The sequence below is a fragment of the Procambarus clarkii genome, chromosome 91 (genome assembly GCF_040958095.1).
Source record: "Procambarus clarkii isolate CNS0578487 chromosome 91, FALCON_Pclarkii_2.0, whole genome shotgun sequence".
Lineage (NCBI taxonomy): Eukaryota > Metazoa > Arthropoda > Malacostraca > Decapoda > Cambaridae > Procambarus > Procambarus clarkii.
Window position 1 is genome coordinate 13,942,392 of NC_091240.1, and position 21,791 is coordinate 13,964,182.

Below are 21,791 nucleotides of genomic sequence, written 5' to 3' on the forward strand. Positions count from 1 at the left end.
TAATTACGAAGCAATAAGATGCTTATCTTAAGATACTAACAAGGTTAGGTAAGGTCGGTGTTTTCTATGAATCTTTTTAGGGGTATCTATTATGTTTAGTATATCACCTATGCACGTAGTTAATAAGTCAATATTGACTTTACGAATTTGCGAGAACGGGTTGATTTGTTGACAAGACCACACACTAGAAGTTAAAGGGACGACGACGTTTCGGTCCGTCCTGGACCATTCTCAAGTCGATTGTGAGAATGGTCCAGGACGGACCGAAACGTCGTCGTCCTTTCAACTTCTAGTGTGTGGTCTGGTCAACATACTTCAGCCACGTTATTGTGACTCCTCGCCTGCATATATATATTTATATATTTGGCTAGCAGCTCCTGGCTTCCATTTCCCCTACACGTTCGTCCCCGCCTCTCTCTCTCTCCCTTACCCTTTATGTCTTTCTTTATTTCCTTCTTGCCTTATCTCTCCCTCTCACTCTGTGTCCCGGTCTGGGTTATCTGGCCTGCCACCCTCGCTACCCGGCTGCTGGCGGGGAGCACTGCCTCAGGAAGCGCTTGTCGTACATGTTAAAAGATCAATAGACTGTTGTGGGTGGGGGCGGGTAGGAAGCCACCCGCCCATTATACTCCCTATACACGCTGCCATAAACCCTGTGGTCAGCTCGGGCAACACTACCCTCCCTGTATGGGGCAGGCGCCCCAGGCACAAGCAACACCTCCCACGCCCGCCTATCTTACTCCCACGCACATCCAAGAGTAGCACAGTACCTACGACAGTACGACAGATCAAGCACGACACGTGTCCCTCGATCACGGAGGCGAAGTTTATATTTAGTAAACAGTTTACGACCTCTGAAGTGTTCCCATAGTGCATACAATAACTCCATTGTCGCCCACAGTACATACTGCGGCAAACATTAGTCTCACCTGCAACTGTAACACACCATAACCCTCCACACAGTTATGGACACACACACACACACACACACACACACACACACACACACACACACACACACACACACACACACACACACACACACACACACACATGGGCCGAGGGTTGTGATGAGTGTTGGGTGATGTGAGTACGTACTCATGTCCCCCGAGGGGAGATAATGAAGCTGTTTTCCTCATAATTATGTGTAGTGATTTAGTGTGTGTGTGTGTGTGTGTGTGTGTGTGTGTGTGTGTGTGTGTGTGTGTGTGTGGTATACCTAGACTTGGTTGCCTGAGGTTGGTCTCTTGCTGTGTGTGTGTGTGTGTGTGTGTGTGTGTGTGTGTGTGTGTGTGTGGCCTCGTGTTCACCATCAGTCGCCTACTGATGATCACTTCTCACACTCGTGGGCTCATTTCATCTACATTTAAATGTGTATTTAGAGTCAAACCATCATTACCACCGCTCTTCAAACATTGCACCTCCCCCCTCCCCCCTCACTCCCCTCACAATCCTCACACTCCCTCACACTGGGAAACTTTGGGGGTGATGTCCCTGTACCTCACTCACCATCACCGGGTACCACTCGTGAGAGAGTCGCCCTGTGTACGACATTTAACACCTAATGGTATTGACTTCAACCTTAAAATTCTCATGTTTAAAATTCTCATACCTCTCAGTGGCCACTATTGTTAAAAGATGGAGGTGGGGGGGAGTCTTTTTTATCTTCACCTTTTATAGTGGATCCTCTCGTGGTTGTAATGAAATCATTTTGCTTTTTTTATTGAAACAGAGAACGGTGGCATGATGTTGATATTTTGGTCCATTGGTTAGTTTGGTTGTTATGGCTGCCTCACCATGTTGGCTGGGAGGCTACAACACTTGTGTACACTGTGGTTATTATGGTGAGTGTTGATGTGATGAGTAGGGACACTTCCCCCTGGTTACTCTCATTTATGACGGCACCCAAGAATATTACTGACACAGGTATGGGCTCTCTCTCACCCCCCTGCTCTCTCACTCACCTCCCTGCTCTCTCTCTCACCTCCCTGCTCTCTCTCACTCACCTCCCTGCTCCCAGGGGCAGCCTCCCCCATCAGCACATATCTGGCCATATATCCCGGTGATGAGCACGGCCGCTGCCCCACTCCCAGCCCGGCACTAGTCTTAAATCCTCGCATTGCACCACTTCCCCCTCCCACCTTCCACCTGCCCCCCCCCCATCCTCTCCCTCTCCCTCTCACTCTCCCTCTCTCTCCAGCAATGGTAATCATCAGAATTCGTTTTTCATCAGTTAACTGAATAGTGTCCCTGGGAGGTCGAGATGTTGGGTATAAACTCCCGAGTTTTGATCTCTCTCTAAGGCTGTGAGAGGTGGAGTGGTCAGAGTACTGGTTGTGTCTTGGTGCACGAACATCTCGGCCTTCGAGGTTCGAGTCTCTCCCAGGGATGGAGCCCTTTGTGTCTTTACCTATGACGTGATTTTATGAGAGTTTCCGTGTGTGTGTGTGTGTTTCACCTAGTTGTGTTTGCGGGGGTTGAGCTTTGCTCTTTCGGCCCGCCTCTCAACTGTTTACTAACTACTTTTTTTTTTCCCACACCACACACACACACCCCAGGAAGCAGCCCGTGACAGCTGACTAACTCCCAGGTACCTATTTACTGCTAGGTAACAGGGGCACTTAGGGTGAAAGAAACTTTGCCCATTTGTTTCTGCCTCGTGCGGGAATCGAACCCGCGCCACAGAATTAAGAGTCCTGCGAGTGTGTGTGTGTGTGTGTGTGTATAATATATTATATATATATATATATATATATATATATATATATATATATATATATATATATATATAATATATATTAATAAATATGACCGAAAAAGTAAGATTAATAATTCTAACACGAATTTTCTCAATATTTCTTATGTTTCTTTTCACTGTCGATGGTATTTGAAAAATCAATTCTCCAAAATTAATTTTTATTTCTAGACTGACGCGACACTTGAACGCGTTTCGTAATAACTTATTACATTTTCAAAGACTTAGTTTAGCTAGATTGGATAAAGTTGTTGTTCCTGGGATCTTATCTTGAGGTTATCTTGAGATGATTTCGGGGCTTTAGTGTCCCCGCGGCCCGGTCCTCGACCAGGCCTCCACCCCCAGGAAGCAGCCCGTGACAGCTGACACCCAGGTACCTATTTTACTGCTAGGTAACAGGTTCATAGGGTGAAAGAAACTTTGCCCATTGTTTCTCGCCGGCGCCTGGGATCGAACCCAGGACCACAGGATTACAAGTCCCGCGTGCTGTCCGCTCGGCCGACCGGCTCCCCCACCGGTGAGGATAGTGACACAGTGGCTGGGATAGTGGCTCGGCCGACCGGTGAGGATAGTGACACGCAGGGGCTGGTGGAGAGGCTGTGAGAATTATTAATTGCATTGCTCCTATCATTTGATATTCAGAGGAGGAAGATATTCCCCCTCTCCTCCCTCTATATTTGTTCACTCCCACTCTCTCCCTCCCATCCCCCCTTACCCCCTCCCTCCTAGCCCCCCCTTAAACCCATCCCCTTAACTACTGCTCTCTCTCTCTCTCTCTCTCTCTCTCTCTCTCTCTCTCTCTCTCTCTCTCTCTCTCTCTCTCTCTCTCTCTCTCTTTCTCTCTTTCTCTCTCTCCCTCCCTCCCTCAGAGTGTGGTGCACGATGGTTCTCTTGTATATTCTGTCGACGGATTTTGATATAATTTTCCCTCGGTCTCGCGGGAATTCCATGTATTCACTATTAAATATTCCCCTCGTTGGTGTCGTGCCACACATTCCCCTCGTTGGTGCCGTGCCACACATTCCCCTCGTTGGTGCCGTGCCACACATTCCCCTCGTTGGTGCCGTGCCACACATTCCCCTTGATGTTGTTCCAGACATTACCAACAAAAGTGCTCCACAGCCACATCAAGAGGAAAGTAACTGTGAAGGAACAGGAGATAAAACTGAAGAAGTGGGAGAACAGGTACACACACAGTGACAATCTGCGTGAAGAACTCGTCAAGAAATTCCCCGGAGGCCTTAACAATAGCGCTCGGAGAAGTGTCTGGAATAAAAGATGTAGCAATTAACCAAGATGTTTAGGAAGACATTGAAATTTCCCCGAGCTGAGGTTAGGATGCATCTTCTGGAACTGGATACAAGAAAGACTATTAAATCCGACACAATCTTACTAAGGATATTAAAAGAGGGAGCAAAGCACTGTGTACCAATCTCTGTGGGGTATAATAGGCATACACGTCTCTCTTGTATGCCTATCTGCCTCTCACAAAAGAGTGAGAGAGAGAGGGAGCAGAAAGGACAAGCCGGCGTCCATAACATGTATACCATGCAAGGTGCTGGAGAAGATGGTGAGAGAAAAGCTATTAGCACATCTGGAGAGAAGGGACTTCATACACTATCAACACCGCTTCATGGATGCTAAACCTGGCCCCACACGCTTAATAGAGGCCCATGACCAGGCGATAGAAATTTGACAAGGGAAGAAAAGCCTTTGACACAATACTCCATAAGAGACTGCAACATAAGTTGGAGAAACATGGTAAGGTGCTCCAGTGGACAAGGAAGTACCTAAGCAACAGAAAACAGCGAGTTACTGTGAGGGGAGATCTCAGAAAGGCGAGATGTTCCCAGCAGAGTCCTACAGGGTTCTATACTTGGACCTCTCCTGTTTCTGATATACCTAAAAATATAAGGAGAATTAAGACGGTAAGATAGATTACAAGATGACTTGGAGAAACTGAAGGAAAGGTCCCACAAATGGCTACTAGAGTTTAACTTGAGCAAGTGTAAAGTAATAATAGGTGTAGGGAGCTGGGCACAAGGTGCCAGTTGGGAGGTAAAATCCTTACAGAATCAGGAGGAAAGAAAGATCTGAGGGTTGAAATCACGCCAGACTTGTCCCCAGAAGCCCACATCGAAAGGATATCATCAGCGGCATATGCCAGGCTGGCCAAAATAAATAATGCCTTTAGAAACTTGTGTAAGGAATTACTCAGACCCTTGTATTCCACATATGTCAGACCAATGCTGGAGTGTGAGGCTCCAGCGTGGAGTTCAGTCCTAGTCGATCATAAGATAAAGTAAGAGAAAGTTGAGAGGTATGCCTCCAGACTAGTCCCGGAGCTGAGAGAGACGAATTACGAGGAAAAGCTACTGGAATTAAGCCTCACGTCACTGGAAGACAGAAGGGTCAGGGGTGACATCATTGCCATGCACCTACAACATTCTCAGGGAATTGACAGGATAAAGACAACCATTTAGCACGGACGGTACACGAACATTGGGGGGGCGGGGGGACAGCTTGGTACCCAAATGAGCCACAGAGACGAGCTTCTTTTTCAGTGTCAGAGTAGTTAACAGGTGGAATGCATTAGGCAGTGATGTGGTGGAGGCTGACTCCATACACAGTTTCAAGTGTAGATATGATAGAGCCCAGTAGGCTCAGGAACCTGTACACCAGTTGATTGACAGTTGAGAGTCGGGAGCAAAGAGCGGGAAGTGCACGCCGCCAGCACGGCTCAGGGAGTGCACAGTGCCCGGCAGCACGGCTCAGGGAGTACAGTGCCCGCCAGCACGGCTCAGGGAGTACACAGTGCCCGCCAGCACGGCTCAGGGAGTACACAGTGCCCGCCAGCACGGCTCAGGGAGTACACAGTGCCCGCCAGCACGGCTCAGGGAGTACACAGTGCCCGCCAGCACGGCTCAGGGAGTACACAGTGCCCGCCAGCACGGCTCAGGGAGTACACAGTGCCCGCCAGCACGGCTCAGGGAGTACACAGTGCCCGCCAGCACGGCTCAGGGAGTACACAGTGCCCGCCAGCGGTCTCCTCAACATGGTGCACATCTCTCCTCTCCTCCCTCCAGGTTGCCTTTAACTTCTCCAAGCTCCTCCAATATAACCACAATCGATTAACGTGACCAGAGGGAAAGGGGGTGGGGGGTGGGGGGGCACGAGGGGTGACGATCCTGCGGGGGGGGGGGGGTGTTGCAAGGAGTGGAGGGCCTGGGGGGGGGGGTTAGCGAGGGGATGGAGGGCCTCGGGTGAGGATAGCGAGAGGTAGAGGGCCTGGGGGGCGGCCTCCACGAGAGGTCCCCCTAGCTGGGCCCTGGCAAGCGAGGGAGGGGTGGCAATTAAGGGAGAATGGAAGGGGAGAGAAGGGGTGCACTAGGGGGATAGTTCTCGGAGAGGCAAGAAGCAAAGGGTAGCATTTGAGGAGACGGGAAAAGGGTTGGTAGGAATGGAAGGTAGCAAAGGGAAGGGGCTGAGGTAGACATAGGGAGGGGTGGTGCTTGGCTGGGAAGCGGGGAGGTGCGGGGGTGTGGTTGTGGTGGGGAACAACCCCAGGAGTGGTGGACACAGTACCGTCGGGTCTGGAAGACAGCGGCACGTCGCGTCCTCCCATACCGCCACAAAAGGTACAGTTATCAATATAGGGCGCGAGTCCCGTGCCTTCACACACCTCACCCAGTCTTAATGAACTACGTCCTCCCCCCCCCTTCCCCTCCGCGCCCACGTAGTGGAGTGGTGGTGGGTGGGGTGTGTAGGTGGGGGTAGTGGTGGTGGGCTGTGTTAGCGTGGGGGTAGTGGTGGTGGGCAGTGTTAGGGTGGGGGTAGTGGTGGTGGGATGTGTTAGGGTGGGGGTAGTGGTGGTGGGCTGTGTTAGGGTGGGGGTAGTGGTGGTGGGCTGTGTTAGGGTGGGGGTAGTGGTGGTGGGCTGTGTTAGGGTGGGGGTAGTGGTGGTGGGCTGTGTTAGGGTGGGGGTAGTGGTGGTGGGCTGTGTTAGGGTGGGGGTAGTGGTGGTGGGCTGTGTTAGGGTGGGGGTAGTGGTGGTGGGATGTGTTAGGGTGGGGGTAGTGGTGGTGGGATGTGTTAGGGTGGGGGTAGTGGTGGTGGGATGTGTTAGGGTGGGGGTAGTGGTGGTGGGCTGTGTTAGGGTGGGGGTAGTGGTGGTGGGATGTGTTAGGGTGGGGGTAGTAGGGGAGGAAGGACAGCAGAGGCTGCCAGAAGTCACATGCCAGGAACAGCCCTCCTGTTATTACATATATTGATCTGTTTTATGGGTTGGCGCGATTTAATAGATTTAACTCCAGAACGGCGGCTTTTTTTATCCCTAAATGTTATAACCTCGTTGTGTGTGTGTGTGTGTGTGTGTGTGTGTGTGTGTGTGTGTGTGTATATAAATATATATATTTATATATATAGATGATTATATATATATATATATATATATATATATATATATATATATATATATATATATATATATATATATATATATATATATATATATACACGACTGAAAACTCACACCCCAGAAGTGACTCGAACCCATACTGCCAGGAGCAACGCAACTGGTATCTACACGACGCCTTAATCCGCTTGACCATCACGACCGGATGTAAGGAAGAGACAGCCGAAGCTATTTGAACCACTTCCCCGCCGGCACTCGGATGGTAATCTTGGGCATAGCATTTTATCAAATCACCTCATTTTTTGGGGCTGAGGTGATGCGCCAGCCTGCAGGCCTCAGTTGGTGCAGCCAGCCCTTGTTCTCGCCTCCCCTCTCCCAGTGCTGAGAATGGTAGTGCGCCTTAAGTAAGACCTGTATGATGACATGTTTACCTCCTCCATCATCCTCTCTCTCTTTCTTCCCATTTGCTTTATCCTCCCTCCTCTCTCCCTCTTCCCCCGCCTCCTCTCCCTCTTAACCCTCTTCGTTTTACCCCCCTCCCCTCCCCTCTCTCTCTTCTTCTCATCCCCTCCTCTTCTTTCCCTTTTCTCCGCATCACATCTCCCCCCCCCCACTTCCCTCTGGTCGTTAATATGATGTGGCTGAGGGGCCTAATTGTTGGTAATGATGGCAATCAAGAGACGCGATGGAGAGACACAACCTAATTACCTGGAGGTCGCGGGGGGGGGGTAGGTTCACCGGGGGGGGGGGGGTCGTTGTGTGAGGCGTGGTGGTCCTGGGGGTCAGGTCAGGTAGATGATGGTAGGTATCTGACCCCAGGCAGGTACCTGGGGTCAGATCCGGTAGATCTCAGGGTGATCGCCTTCCTGGGTTGGTCGTTGTGTGAGGTATGGTGGTCCTGGGGGTCGGGTGTATAAGGGGGTGGCTCCCACCACTGTGCGGGGGGGGGGGGGTAGTCCGTGTGGTACTAGTTGAGGGAGTAGCGATGATCTGGGAGATAAAGTAGATCTTGGAAGACGCCTGAGAAAATCCACTTGGGCTGTGAGGCGAAGCCGCGACCCAAGCAGAGTCAGCAGTTTACTCCACCACTGGACCACCACACATGTTAAAAGTCTTACCACCGGATTTGTATCTTTAGGACGGCTGTTTTGGGAAGCTGTGACGATTTATGGTAGGGTTGGAGACCTTGGAGGGGGCACATGTGGGGAGACATTTGGGGGAGCTGTAGACACCTTTTGGGGTGGTGGCCATCGTGAGGAGGAAAGTAGTGGGGGAGAAAGTGTGAGTGGTTCAGATGCTGGTGGAGAAGAGCTTGGGGAGGAGAGGGCCATGGAGAGACCATCACGGTGTGGGTGTATTAGTGATTGTGGCCATTAGTTCGTTTGTTGGGATTGTTCTGATATTTAGGATTGTGGGGATTGTTAGCACTGTTGTGATTGTTGGGATTTTGGGATTGTTAGGATTATGGGCATTGCTACTCATGGTGGTTGACCTGGTGGTGGTGACGGCACAGTTTGTGTCAAGTAGACATGATTATAGGTGAGGACAGGTTGTTGTGAGGACTGTGAACACAACACCTCGCCAGTTACCCGTGTGTGTGGCAGCCCACCATCACTACCTCTCTACCTTTATGTATATCTCATACGTTTTTATATATTTAAACAAGAACAGAAACAAACTTAAAAACGTAAGTTTGAAACCAAGAAGTTTTTGAGCGATTGGGAAGCTTTCATAAACCTTACCTAAACCAACTAATTTGGTTTACCTAAAGTAATTTAGGTTATGCCTAACATAACCTAAGTAATTCTTACCCTTTTCCAGGGTTAGGTTGTTATGCCTATGTAGGGTATGTTAGGTAGGCCTAGTGGTCGGTTGTTAACTCGAGCTTCTATTTCTGAGGCAATGGTTTGGAGCTCCTGCATGTCAATCTTTTGGCGGTGTAGAGTTTTCCGTAGAGACCTTGTCACTGTCCCAATCATGCAATCATAGAAGCCTCCGTGCCATGGTGCTCTGGGAGATATGAATTTCCAGGGGAACTGCCGTTGCTTCAGCTGTAATACTGGGCCTGTTAGCAAATAGCCTCCTGCAGACGTTAACAGGTTCATTCCCTGTTTTTCATCCTTTGATAAACTTATGGTAGACGTCTGAACCGATAAGGATACCAATATTGGAAAGGTTGTCAGACGTGAGTTTGTCAGCCAACTTGATTCCCTTTTCTTCCAGGAATTTGGCTGTTGTTCCTAGACCATAAACACACACGTCTGATGGGAATTTGTCTATGACAAGAGTCTGTGGCTGGTGGTGACTGTCCCCCTCTTGTTGACTGTGGCTGGTGGTGACTGTGGCTGGTGGTGACTGTGGCTGGTGGTGACTGTGGCTGGTGGTGACTGTGGCTGGTGGTGACTGTGGCTGGTGGTGACTGTGGCTGGTGGTGACTGTGGCTGGTGGTGACTGTGGCTGGTGGTGACTGGATAGGTGGGGAGCGGCGGGGATTACCAGGGAGTGGTTGTTGAAGTGGGGGAGCCGGTGTGTTATGGTGGTCACGTCCCTCATGTGTTAGTCTGGTGATGAAGTAGATGAACTTTACCCCCTCACCCTCCCTCCCCCAGCTCCCTCACCCTCCCTCCCCCAGCTCCCTCACCCTCCCTCCCCCAGCTCCCTCACCCTCCCTCCCCCAGCTCCCTCACCCTCCCTCCCCCAGCTCCCTCCCCCCCCTCCCCCAGCTCCCTCACCCCTCCCCCCCAGCTCCCTTACCCTCCCACCCTCTTCTTTCCCCCTCCAGCACCCTCCCCCTCCCTCCAGCACCCTCCCCCTCCCGCAGCACCCTATTAAATATGACCGAAAAAGTAAGATTAATAATTCTAACACGAATTTTCTCTATTTCTTATGTTTCTTTTTACTGTCGATGGTAACTGAAAAAACTGTTTAGTGTTTTCAGGTTACAGTTGTGTGTGTATAAACTAAAGTCTTTGAAAATGTAATAAGTTATTACGAAACGCGTTCACGTGTCGTGTCAGACTAGAAATAAAAATGAATTTTGGAGAATTGATTTTTCAATTACCATCGACAGTAAAAAGAAACATAAGAAATATTAAGAAAATTCGTGTTAGAATTATTAATCTTACTTTTTCGGTCATATTTAACAACATACGTTTACAAGAAAGACTGCTACCAAAATATACTTTATATATATATATATATATATATATATATATATATATATATATATATATATATATATATATATATATATATATATATATATATATATATATATATATATTGGTGTATACTGGCAGCAGGTTTTCTTTCAAACATGTTTCATTGAATATGACCGCATATTCTGTATTAATTATTTTCTGATAATTAATTAAAAATAATTAAATATATAAAATATATTTATATGCGCGGGTATAAAATCAACTAGTATTGTAAGATCTGTTCACTTGAGAATGAACCATGGAGGTTCGAAACGTCGTGCAAATTATACAAATAAGTGTAATACACTCTATAGTAAATCACTTCTTTTCTTCACCTTAAAAGTACGAAAATGAGTTTTGGAGAACTCCTATTTCAATTAAGCCCTGATGCTAAGAAAATAGTTAGAGGGATAGAAGCCCTAAACCAGAAAATAATTAATACAGAATATGCGGTCATATTCAATGAAACATATATATATATATATATATATATATATATATATATATATATATATATATATATATATATATATATATATATATATATATATAAATAATAATAATATGTAATATAGATGATACTGGAAGGCCAGGTTCTAAATATGGCCGACGAAATAAGACTGTAGTAGAGCGAAAGTTACGGTAGGAAATGCCCAATAGACTGGTGAAGAGTAGAGGTGCCATGGGCACACTCAGAGCTCTGAACACCCAGCCCGGCCTCCTAAGGTTTCCCAACGTCAATAAAACGGACAATTTAAAGTGGTCTCTCCTAACCCACCAGAGGACCCAAAACAGAAAACGGGATAGTACGTCACTTTAGCGATCCGCTTCCATTTTCTAGTACGACACTTTTTGGCCGTATGTAACGCATACGATCGAAAAACGACGTTCTTTCTAAGAGGCCGAGTTAGATGACCACTGGTCTACGGCTCCTTATTCTCCTCCCAACAAGTGTAAGAAATATTACCGGTACATAAGTGGACGTGTTCAAGAGAACTTGAAGGTTCCTGCACGAAGTGTCGGAGTGGTCTCTTAGATCAAGTTATCACACACCCTGGTCCTGGCCCCGGCCCTGGTCCTGGCACTGGCCTTGGTCCTGGTCCTGGCACTGGGCCTAGCCTGGGCCTAGCCCTGGCCCCGTGGTAGTGGTGGGTGACCTGGACGCAGGTGCTGGGGCCCCGTGGTAGTGGTGGGTGACCTGGACGCAGGTGCTGGGGTCCCGTGGTAGTGGTGGGTGACCTGGACGCAGGTGCTGGGGTCCCGTGGTAGTGGTGGGTGACCTGGACGCAGGTGCTGGGGTCCCGTGGTAGTGGTGGGTGACCTGGACGCAGGTGCTGGGGTCCCGTGGTAGTGGTGGGTGACCTGGACGCAGGTGCTGGGGTCCCGTGGTAGTGGTGGGTGACCTGGACGCAGGTGCTGGGGTCCCGTGGTAGTGGTGGGTGACCTGGGGGAGGGTTTATGACCCCCGCCGCCCTGGGGTAGTGTGTGGTGTTGGGGGGCCGCGTTCCGGGTGAGATTAACAGCAGTTGGAGATGAGGACAACGGCACTTTGCGCTGATTGCCAAGCTTTAAGTGTGGATTATATTGTATAGGGAGCGGGCACTAGCTAAGTGATTGCCGGCTTGACACTGAGGCCACCTTAAAACTGTACCATTTTCTCCTGGCATACAGTTGTAATAATATTGTGATATTGGAAATATATACAATTTCTTCTGTCCTCCATGGACAGGGTTAGAGATCTGTTAAGCATATAATTCAGTGAACAATCAACTACAGAACGTGATTACTGTGCTTTTAAGATGCTACTGTAACCTACAAACATAAACACACACATTTACGTGTGTGCTACAGTGTTGGAGGTGTCATTTGACACAGCGTCATTAATGTGCGTTTACGAAGGACAAATGCCATACTGACAGCTTCCACATGTCCTTCTTCTTGAGGTTATCTTGAGATGGTTTCAGGGCTCAGCGTCCCTGCGGCCCGGTCCCTGACCAAACCTCACTTTTATTACACATCCCCAAGGAAGCAGCCCGTAGCAGCTGTCTAACTCCCAGGTACCTATTTACTGCTAGGTAAACAGAGGCATCAGAGTGAAAGAAACTCTGCCCATTTGTTTCCGCCTCCACTGGAGATCAAACCCAAAACCTCAGGACTACGAATCCGAAGCGCTGTCCATTCCGCTGAAAGGCCCCATATACACTTCCAATATACACATACATTTATTTATTTCTATATATATATAATATAATATATATATATAATATATATATATATATATATATATATATATATATATATATATATATATATATATATATAATATATATATATATAAATATATAAATATATAAATAATCATACATACACACTTATAAACATACATTTTTGAGAGGGTAAGATAACTGTTATAGCTATAGAAACTAGTGTTATTAAGCACTTAACCATTGAAGGTGATTAAGATGCCTATACAAGCTCAGGTTATATAGTTACATCACATACATTGTATAACTGATGCATTACATTGTCAATCTTGGGTACAAGTCCAGTATACAAGTGTGTATATAGTACAATATACAAGTCCAGTATACAAGTATATATAGTACAATATACAAGTCCAGTATACAAGTATATATAGTACAATACAGTCAGTATACAAGTATATATAGTATAATATAGAAGTCCAGTATGCAGGTATGTATAGTACACTATACAATAAGTCCAGTATACAAGTATATATGTAGTACAGTATAGAAGTCCAATATACAAGTATATATAGTATAATATATAGTACAGTATACAAGTGCAATATACAAGTTAGGGGCAGCGAGGTGATGGAGAGGCAGCAGCGCTCTTAGTGACGTCTTGCTCTTATCCTCTTCTATATCTTCCCCTTTTATTGTTCTCTTCTTTCTCTGCCTTTCATCTCCACTCTCCTCCTTATGGCCTCTTGGTCTTCCCTCTCGTGGTGCTCCTCCCAGGTCTGAGGAATAACACTTTTGTAAGATTACGCCCGCCCCTTCCTCCCCTCTTGTGGCATTTACTGAAGAGGGTAACCTGCGGGGGGAGGGGGGGTGGCGTATTTATGGCGCGCTAATTCCCCCTCTAACCTGCACCCCTCACCCACCCCCTCACCCTCCCCTCACCCACCCCCTTCCTCCTCTCACCCACCCTCCCTCTCCTCACCCCCACCCACTCCCACAACCCCACCTGGAGGAAGGTGTGGATGGATGGATATATGGAGGGATATATATGGATGGATATATAGGATAGATGGATATATATATACGTATGGATAGACGGATAGGAAGATGGATGGATGGATAAATAGCTTGAAAGATGTGTGACTAGGTGGATACATGGATAGCTGACTGGGTAGGAAGATATAGATGGATGGATAGATGCATCGAAAGGGATAGTGATGTATAGATGAATAGGTGGATGGATAGATTGACAGATGGGAGAGAGACCCGGGCAGCACCGGGTCCCCCCCCCCCCCCACAGGTATACTATAAGAATGTCTGTCCAAAGTTGGAGACCAGATGCTCGGGGCTAACGAGTCCTGCGCGCTGTCCACTCGGCTACCAGACCCCTGGTGTGTGTGTGTGTGTGGGGGTGGGGGGGGGGGCAAGATACTGGGTGATTGTTCCTCACAATCTTTCTCTTAGATAATTGGGGTAAAGGGAGTTTTTCATTTTTGTTATGACTTGCTAGGTTGGTCCACAGTTGGAGAAGGCAAGATGCAGCCACGCTCACATACTACTGCAACAATTTAAAACAAATATGGAGTATTCTGTGAGACATTCGTGTACTCCTTACTCCCTTTCACCATCTCCCTCCATGAACGTCTCAGTATTTACTGAGTGTTTATAACTGTCTGGGAGTCGTGGTCAGTCCCTGAGGACTGGCTTGAGGCGGTTGTTCTTCACATTCGGGAACCCTGTTTCTCTAGGGTCATCCCCTAAAGACTTCCGCCCCATTACTCTCACGAGTTGCTTCTGCAAACTCTTTAAGCGTAGGTTCAATGTCCATCTGATGTGGTTCTTGGAATGTTATCACCACCTCTCCTCTTCTCAATTTGGCTTTCCCAAGTGTCGCAGCACGACTGATGTCCTCGTGAACTTAGAGGTCTATATTAGTATTGCCTTTGTTGTGAAGACCTCCAGTGTTGCTGTTCTTTTTGATCTGGAGAAGGTGTATGACACCACCTGGCGATACAATATTCTGTCCCAAATATTCATGAAATAAGGCGAACGTTAAGTAGCATAATGGTACACCATGATGGTACACCATAATGGTACACCATGATGGTACACCATAATGGTACACCATAATGGATGGGTTGGTATAATGGTACACAGCACTAACCAATTGTCTCTTTTCCAGGTAAGTTGCTACAACTACAACAGTTAATACAAGTGAGGAGACTGTCCCCAGGTGAGTGTCAGGAGACTGTCCCCAGGTGAGTGTGTGCTGTATGTTGAGACTTTCCTGTAGATGCACTCACCATATTGGCCTCATAATTATATCACTCTTCACTATGAGTGAACATGAGTATATGTTGAGCAGTTGCAAATTTGTATATATATAGTGATCGTGGTTGTGGGTGGTAGTGATCGTGGTTGAGTGTGGTGGTGGTAATAATGGTTGTTGAGGGTGGTGGTGATGCTTATAAAGAATAATAATGTACACCTGGACACAGGCGGCGGGCACCTCCACCCGGGATTTTTTTTTTTATTAACATATTAGGTACATGTGCATTAGTGCAGCTGCCCTAGACTATATGAAGTGGAGTACAGTGTGTCAAAAAAAAAGCTAACTAGGTGATGCTAAAAAATCCCCATCACACAGGATGGTTAGTCATACAGAGGCATGTGATAAGCGGTCTGCACTGGCAGACTCCGGATGCATTTTGAGGATATCAACAACACAAGATTGAATAAGGTAGCAGTGGTAATACAAGTCCCCATCTCGCAGGATGGTTAGTCATACAGGGCCATGTGTTTAATAGCCTGCACTGGCAAATTTTGGGTATACTGTGAGGATATCTTCAAGAATACGAGAGTGAATAAAGTAATTGCAAAGCTCCAGGTACCTCATGCCAACTGGTCTGAAAGGTCTAATAACTGGGCATTCAGTGATGTAGTGCGGGAGATCATGCCGTAGTTCCTGCTCACAGAGTTTGCAACTGGAGTGCTCAGGATTGGGAGACCCGTCACCTGCAGCCACCTGCCACAGGTAACGGTAACCCAACCTGATCCTGGCAACCACTGTGTCGCACAGTCTAGTGGACGTTTTGTGCTGTCCATAGATGTAGGTTTCAGATCTGAACAAATCATAGCTTTTTATACTAGTACTTTCAGGTCGTTGGGAGTCAGTAAGTTCTTTCCTATCAGATCTGAATGTTTGGACCAATACAGTTTTGACAGCAGAGATGGGGATACCTAGATCTTTGGGACAGTGTCAATATCTGGCCAGAAGTCTGCGGACACTGACACCCGTGTTTGAGTAAGTCTCCCGCCACCCGCCGCTACTGTGTGATGGACAGTGTCCCACTGGTGGACAGTGTCCCACTGGTGGACAGTGTCCCACTGGTGGACAGTGTCCCACTGGTGGACAGTGTCCCACTGGTGGACAGTGTCCCACTGGTGGACAGTGTCCCACTGGTGGACAGTGTCCCACTGGTGGACAGTGTCCCACTGGTGGACAGTGTCCCACTGGTGGACAGTGTCCCACTGGTGGACAGTGTCCCACTAGCAGCTGGTGGACAGTGTCCCACTGGTGGACAGTGTCCCACTAGCAGCTGGTGGACAGTGTCCCACTGGTGGACACTAATGGTTGCCAGTGGGTGGAGGCGTCGTGGGTGACGTCACGTGACCAGGCACTCAGCTGTCGTCGTTATTGGTGGAGGATAACGACCTCGTTACTCCGTCTCTTCCTTAATTACACTCCATTAGTCAATAGACGTCCCGGAGGTCCACTGTGGAGTCGCTGCCACTGTTGGAGACGGAGACTAGGGGGGGGGGGAGGGGGCTATAGCAGGGGAGAATAAAGTATAGAAGGATTGGAGAAGGGAAGGAAGGAAATATATGGAGGAGGAGAGGAAGATAGGGAGAGGGGGACAAAGGGAGGGGGGAGAGGAATGTGGAGTAGAGTGGAGTGAGAAGAGGAGGGGCAGAGAACTCAGCAAGATCATATAGCCTTTATAGCCACAATTATATATATGAAAATTTGAGACAGTCGAGCACATATGGTGTATAACCCCCCCCCCCCACTAAATACACCATACAGTAGGTGCTGGCCCGGGAGGGGCAGTGTTGAGTGGGTGTTGTACACCTGTGGTGGGGGGTGTAGGGGGCCCGGGAGGGGGAGGGAGGAGGGGGGGGGGCAAGTGTGGCACGTCAGGACTCTCCCGCTGGCGTAATATATGTGCCAGCGACCACATTAGTGCCACAAGAAGATTGTATCTTTTATCCCTGTGAGACAGTGTAGGGTGTGCAGGGGAGTAGCGAAGACCAGGCGTATACCCCCTCCCGCCGCTTCACCCACCACACCCCCTCCCGCCGCCCCACACACAGCTTCACCCCTCTCCCGCCTGTGTTATGGCCAAGGTGAGGGCGGGGAGCAGGCCAAGGTGAGGGCGGGGAGCAGGCCAGGGGTGAGGGCGGGCAGCAGGCCAGGGTGAGGGCGGGGAGCAGGCCAGGGGTGAGGGCGGGCAGCAGGCCAGGGGTGAGGGCGGGAGCAGGCCAGGGGTGAGGGCGGGGAGCAGGCCAGGGGTGAGGGCGGGGAGCAGGCCAGGGGTGAGGGCGGGGAGCAGGCCAGGGGTGAGGGCGGGGAGCAGGCCAGGGGTGAGGGCGGGCAGCAGGCCAGGGTGAGGGCGGGGAGCAGGCCAGGGTGAGGGCGGGAGAGCAGGCCAGGGTGAGGGCGGGCAGCAGGCCAAGGTGAGGGCGGGGAGCAGGCCAGGGGTGAGGGCGGGCAGCAGGCCAGGGTGAGGGCGGGGAGCAGGCCAGGGGTGAGGGCGGGCAGCAGGCCAGGGGTGAGGGCGGGGAGCAGGCCAGGGGTGAGGGCGGGGAGCAGGCCAGGGGTGAGGGCGGGGAGCAGGCCAGGGTGAGGGCGGGGAGCAGGCCAGGGGTGAGGGCGGGGAGCAGGCCAGGGGTGAGGGCGGGCAGCAGGCCAGGGGTGAGGGCGGGGAGCAGGCCAGGGTGAGGGCGGGGAGCAGGCCAGGGTGAGGGCGGGGAGCAGGCCGGGCCCGTTGCCTGGTTATTGTTGGTGTAGTGGTCACCTTTAATGGGGTTCCCGCGGGCCCAGCTTATAACTGGGCGGGAAGAGCGGCCAGATTTAGCGCGGGAAGATCATGCCTCTCACAGCTACTTGACCACTACCACAAATCTCTGAGGCATTAGAAAAAAAGCAGAATGCAGATGTGGTATACACGGACTTTGTAGAGGCATGCGATATGTGTGACCATGGAGTGATAACACACAAGATGAGGTTAATGGGTATAACTGGTAAAGTTGGACGCTGGATACTCGGTTTTCTGTCGAACACAACACAAAAAGTGACAGTCAACCGTATAAAATGGAATCCAAGCCCACTTAAAAGCTCTGTACTTCAAGGTACAGTCCTTGCACCACTGTTTTTCCTTATTTTCATGTCAGATATAGACAAAACAAGTCACAGCTTCGTGTCATCCAAAATTACCTCTGCTGAAGGCATTAAAAAACTACAAGCAGATATTAACCAAGTTTTCGACTGGGCAGCAGAAAATAACATGATGTTTAACAGTGATAAATTCCAGGTACTCAGGTACGGTAAAAATTGACCTGGTGGACCAAACTCTCACAAGTCAAGCCGGGGCCTTGGGAGTAGAAGAACTCCCAGAACGTCATCCAGCAGGTATAGCAGTGTGTCGGGCGGGGGTCACCTGGCGCTTACCCGTCATTGACTGTTGAAGTGAGGGCTGGCCAGCCTACTGGCCTCCTTAAGCCTGTTGCCTTATAATATAACTATCCTAATGGAGGCTCCTGCATCAGCTCTTGGTGTGGAGCTGGACACAGAGCGTCGCTGACAGACGCGCTCTGGCCCCATGTTGAGCGCCACATGTGAAGAGACCAATTTTCCCACACAAATCTAGTACCGTGCTGAAAGCTCCCTCACCTCTACTCGACCCCGCATATAGCAAACCGTCACTCGATTCACTATCTCCAGCTGTCCTCACACTGTCCCTGGGGTACTTCACAGTTGACTGGCACTGAGGATGCTTCACTGCTTGGTTGACAATCACTTCCGTAAAGACTTCACGTTGACACCACTCTGACACAATACAAGCACACGTGTTACACGTCTTCTCTCTTATCAGTTACTTAAGACTTCACCTCTCTTACACGTGACTCCTGCTTGATGGGGTTCTGGGAGTTCTTCTACTCCCCAAGCCCGGCCCGAGGCCAGGCTTGACTTGTGAGAGTTTGGTCCACCAGGCTGTTGCTTGGAGCGGCCCGCAGGCCCACATACCCACCACAGCCTGGTTGGTCCCGCACTCCTTGGAGAAAAAAGTCTAGTTTTCTAGAGGTGAACCACAGTGGTGCAGGCGCCATAACTGTGTCCTAGAGGTGAACCACAGTGGTGCAGGCGCCACAACTGTGTCCTAGAGGTGAACCACAGTGGTGCAGGCGCCACAACTGTGTCCTAGAGGTGAACCACAGTGGTGCAGGCGCCACAACTGTGTCCTAGAGGTGAACCACAGTGGTGCAGGCGCCACAACTGTGACCTAGAGGACTGGAAGTAAGCAGTTAATATTGCTACGCATTAGGCAGTAGTAACTGTACCTGTGAGAGGAGGGAGAGCGTGGAGCTCCTCCGTGACTGGGAGAGGCGACGCTGACGAAACATTGGTATAAATGGATTTGGTGTTGTGTGTTTGGGGTGGGTGAAGGGCGGGCTATCCCCCGGGGAGTCGTCCACTACACTAACATCACCGGCGACGCGTCGTCTACCCGCCTCCACGTGCTACCTTCTTGTACTCACCTACTTGTCGTTTGGGGGATGAGCTTTAGCTCTTTGGTCCCTGTGGTGTGCCTGGGTTGAGGCATCCACACACCACAACCTTCAGTCCCACTCTCTCCTCCACTCTCCCATCAGCTTAAGGTGGGAGATCTTGCCCCTCCCATGGCAGGTCCGGGGTCGCAGGCCACAGGCAGCTGGCCACAGGTGGACAACGAGGCTGCTGGTTACATTTTCAGAAGGATCATTCTGAAAATGTATTATTAAATACGAAAGTACTTAAGGAAATTCCTGATTCAATCCTTCTTTCGTGTCTGACAGTCATATTTTTCATCACTTTTTTTCGTGATTTACTTGTATATATATATAATATATATATATATATATATATAATATATATATAATATATAATATATAATTCTTACATTGCATTACTTACATTATATTCTTTATTATACTTATATTATATACATTATAATGTTCTTACATTACATTCTTTACTTACATATACATCTTACATTGCTTTTCTTATACTGGTAAGCACTGACGAGTACCTCTTAACTACTTCCTTTGCAACTAGGACAATCCTAAGTTTTTTCATATTCATGTTTCTTGTCGATGGCTTTGAGTATGCCATTAGTGAGCCAGGGATTATTTAACCTGTTGCCAGTTACTTGCTTGGTGAGGAGAGGACAATAAGTATTGTAAAGGCTTAGTATTTTGGGAAGGAAGAGGTTAATTAATGAATTTATATCCTGTGTATTATTAAATTCAGATTCCCAGTTTATATTGTGGAGGGCATTTGTGTGATTGCCTATTGCTGCTTCACTGTGTAACCTAAAGGTAAGTTTCTTGTTAGCTGGTGGTGTTATGTCCATGTCCGCTACGAGGAAGGTAGGATAGTGGTCAGTTGTTCTGTCAGTGATTATACCTGATGTAAGGAGAGCTGTTATGTTGGTCCATAAGTGATCTAAGGTAGTCGCAGATGTTTGAGTGAATCAGGTGGGCCTGGTGATTGTGGGGATTAGCGTAAAGGAGTTCATACTGTTTAGGAAATAGTCGACTTGAGGGCTATGTTGTTGACACAGGTCAACAGACAATAACACTCCTCCTTTAACCAAACCTAACTGACTAGCCCTATAATATAATAATATATTTATTAAAACCTTTTCACCAAATTATCTCTCCACATTCAAGGCCTATTACACTAAAATACATAAATGAGTGAAGGGTCCCCATTTCCTATGTAAACAATTGTAATACGCTCCTGGACCATTGTCACAGTGTAATACTGGCCGTAGTTATGACAAGTTGTGTAATAATAGGTATTTGTATGGTCAGCACAGTAACCGGACCAGGTAATGTGATGTAGTCATTGCGCGAATTCGCCTTGGCTATAGACACATCTGGCAGGTTAGTGAGGCTGAGCCACTACCAGAATATTCAGATTGTAAACTCTGTGATAAACCTTTAATGCATTCACTAGAACACTATATTGATGAATGTGAAGCCGTAAAGGATTTTAGACGTCCTGGCCTCTTGTACCACCAACTGTGTAACTATTTTATTGACTCAGGTGTTCTGGACGACATCCTAACAATTTATCCAAAATTTGCTTGTCCATTTTAAAGAATGAAGAACAATTTTTATTTATATTACTTCTAAGCTGTATCACTTATGAACCCATCCCTGCCCTTGTGTGGCAGTGCACAATAGAAAGTTGTTTTCACATATCCATACATTAAAACATTGATTGTAACCATGATATATATGTGCTCCAGCCTACAGTTTAGACCTATTGTCTTATGTATGACCCTCTGTCCTGCGTGACAGTAATACCAGCATTATCCTCACTTTAATAAGACTATCAAAATCCTCAGATTAGGCAAAATTGTAATTAATTTTGTCAATAAAGATGTTAATAATAATAAACTGGCCGTAGAGTCGTAACGAGGGGACGGGTGAGGCGAGGCCCTGATGACCTCCTCACAACGATCACCAAATATTTTGCTTTTTGTAGTAGTAGTAATAATAATAATAATAATATATTTATAAGATATAGAATTGATCAGATTAATAGGTTGACCTGTGTAGTAAGCTTGCAACATATGCTGGGGTGAGCAGGACACCGGCTACATATGCTGGGGTGTGCAGAACACCGGCTACATATGCTGGGGTGTGCAGGACACCGGCAACATATGCTGGGGTGTGCAGAACACCGGCAACATATGCTGGGGTGTGCAGGACACCGGCAACATATGCTGGGGTGTGCAGGACACCGGCAACATATGCTGGGGTGTGCAGGACACCGGCAACATATGCTGGGGTGTGCAGAACACTGGCAACATATGCTGGGGTGAGCAGGACACCGGCAACATATGCTGGGGTGTGCAGGACACCGGCAACATATGCTGGGGTGTAGC

The 21,791-nt window shown here is 48.4% G+C and overlaps 1 protein-coding gene across 5 annotated transcripts in view; it reads left to right on the forward strand.

The window, feature by feature from the left end:
- The window catches only part of Nrt (Neurotactin), a 122,709-nt gene that overhangs the window by 60,754 nt on the left and 40,164 nt on the right, over positions 1–21,791 (forward strand). The gene's annotated exons all lie outside the window — the stretch shown is intronic.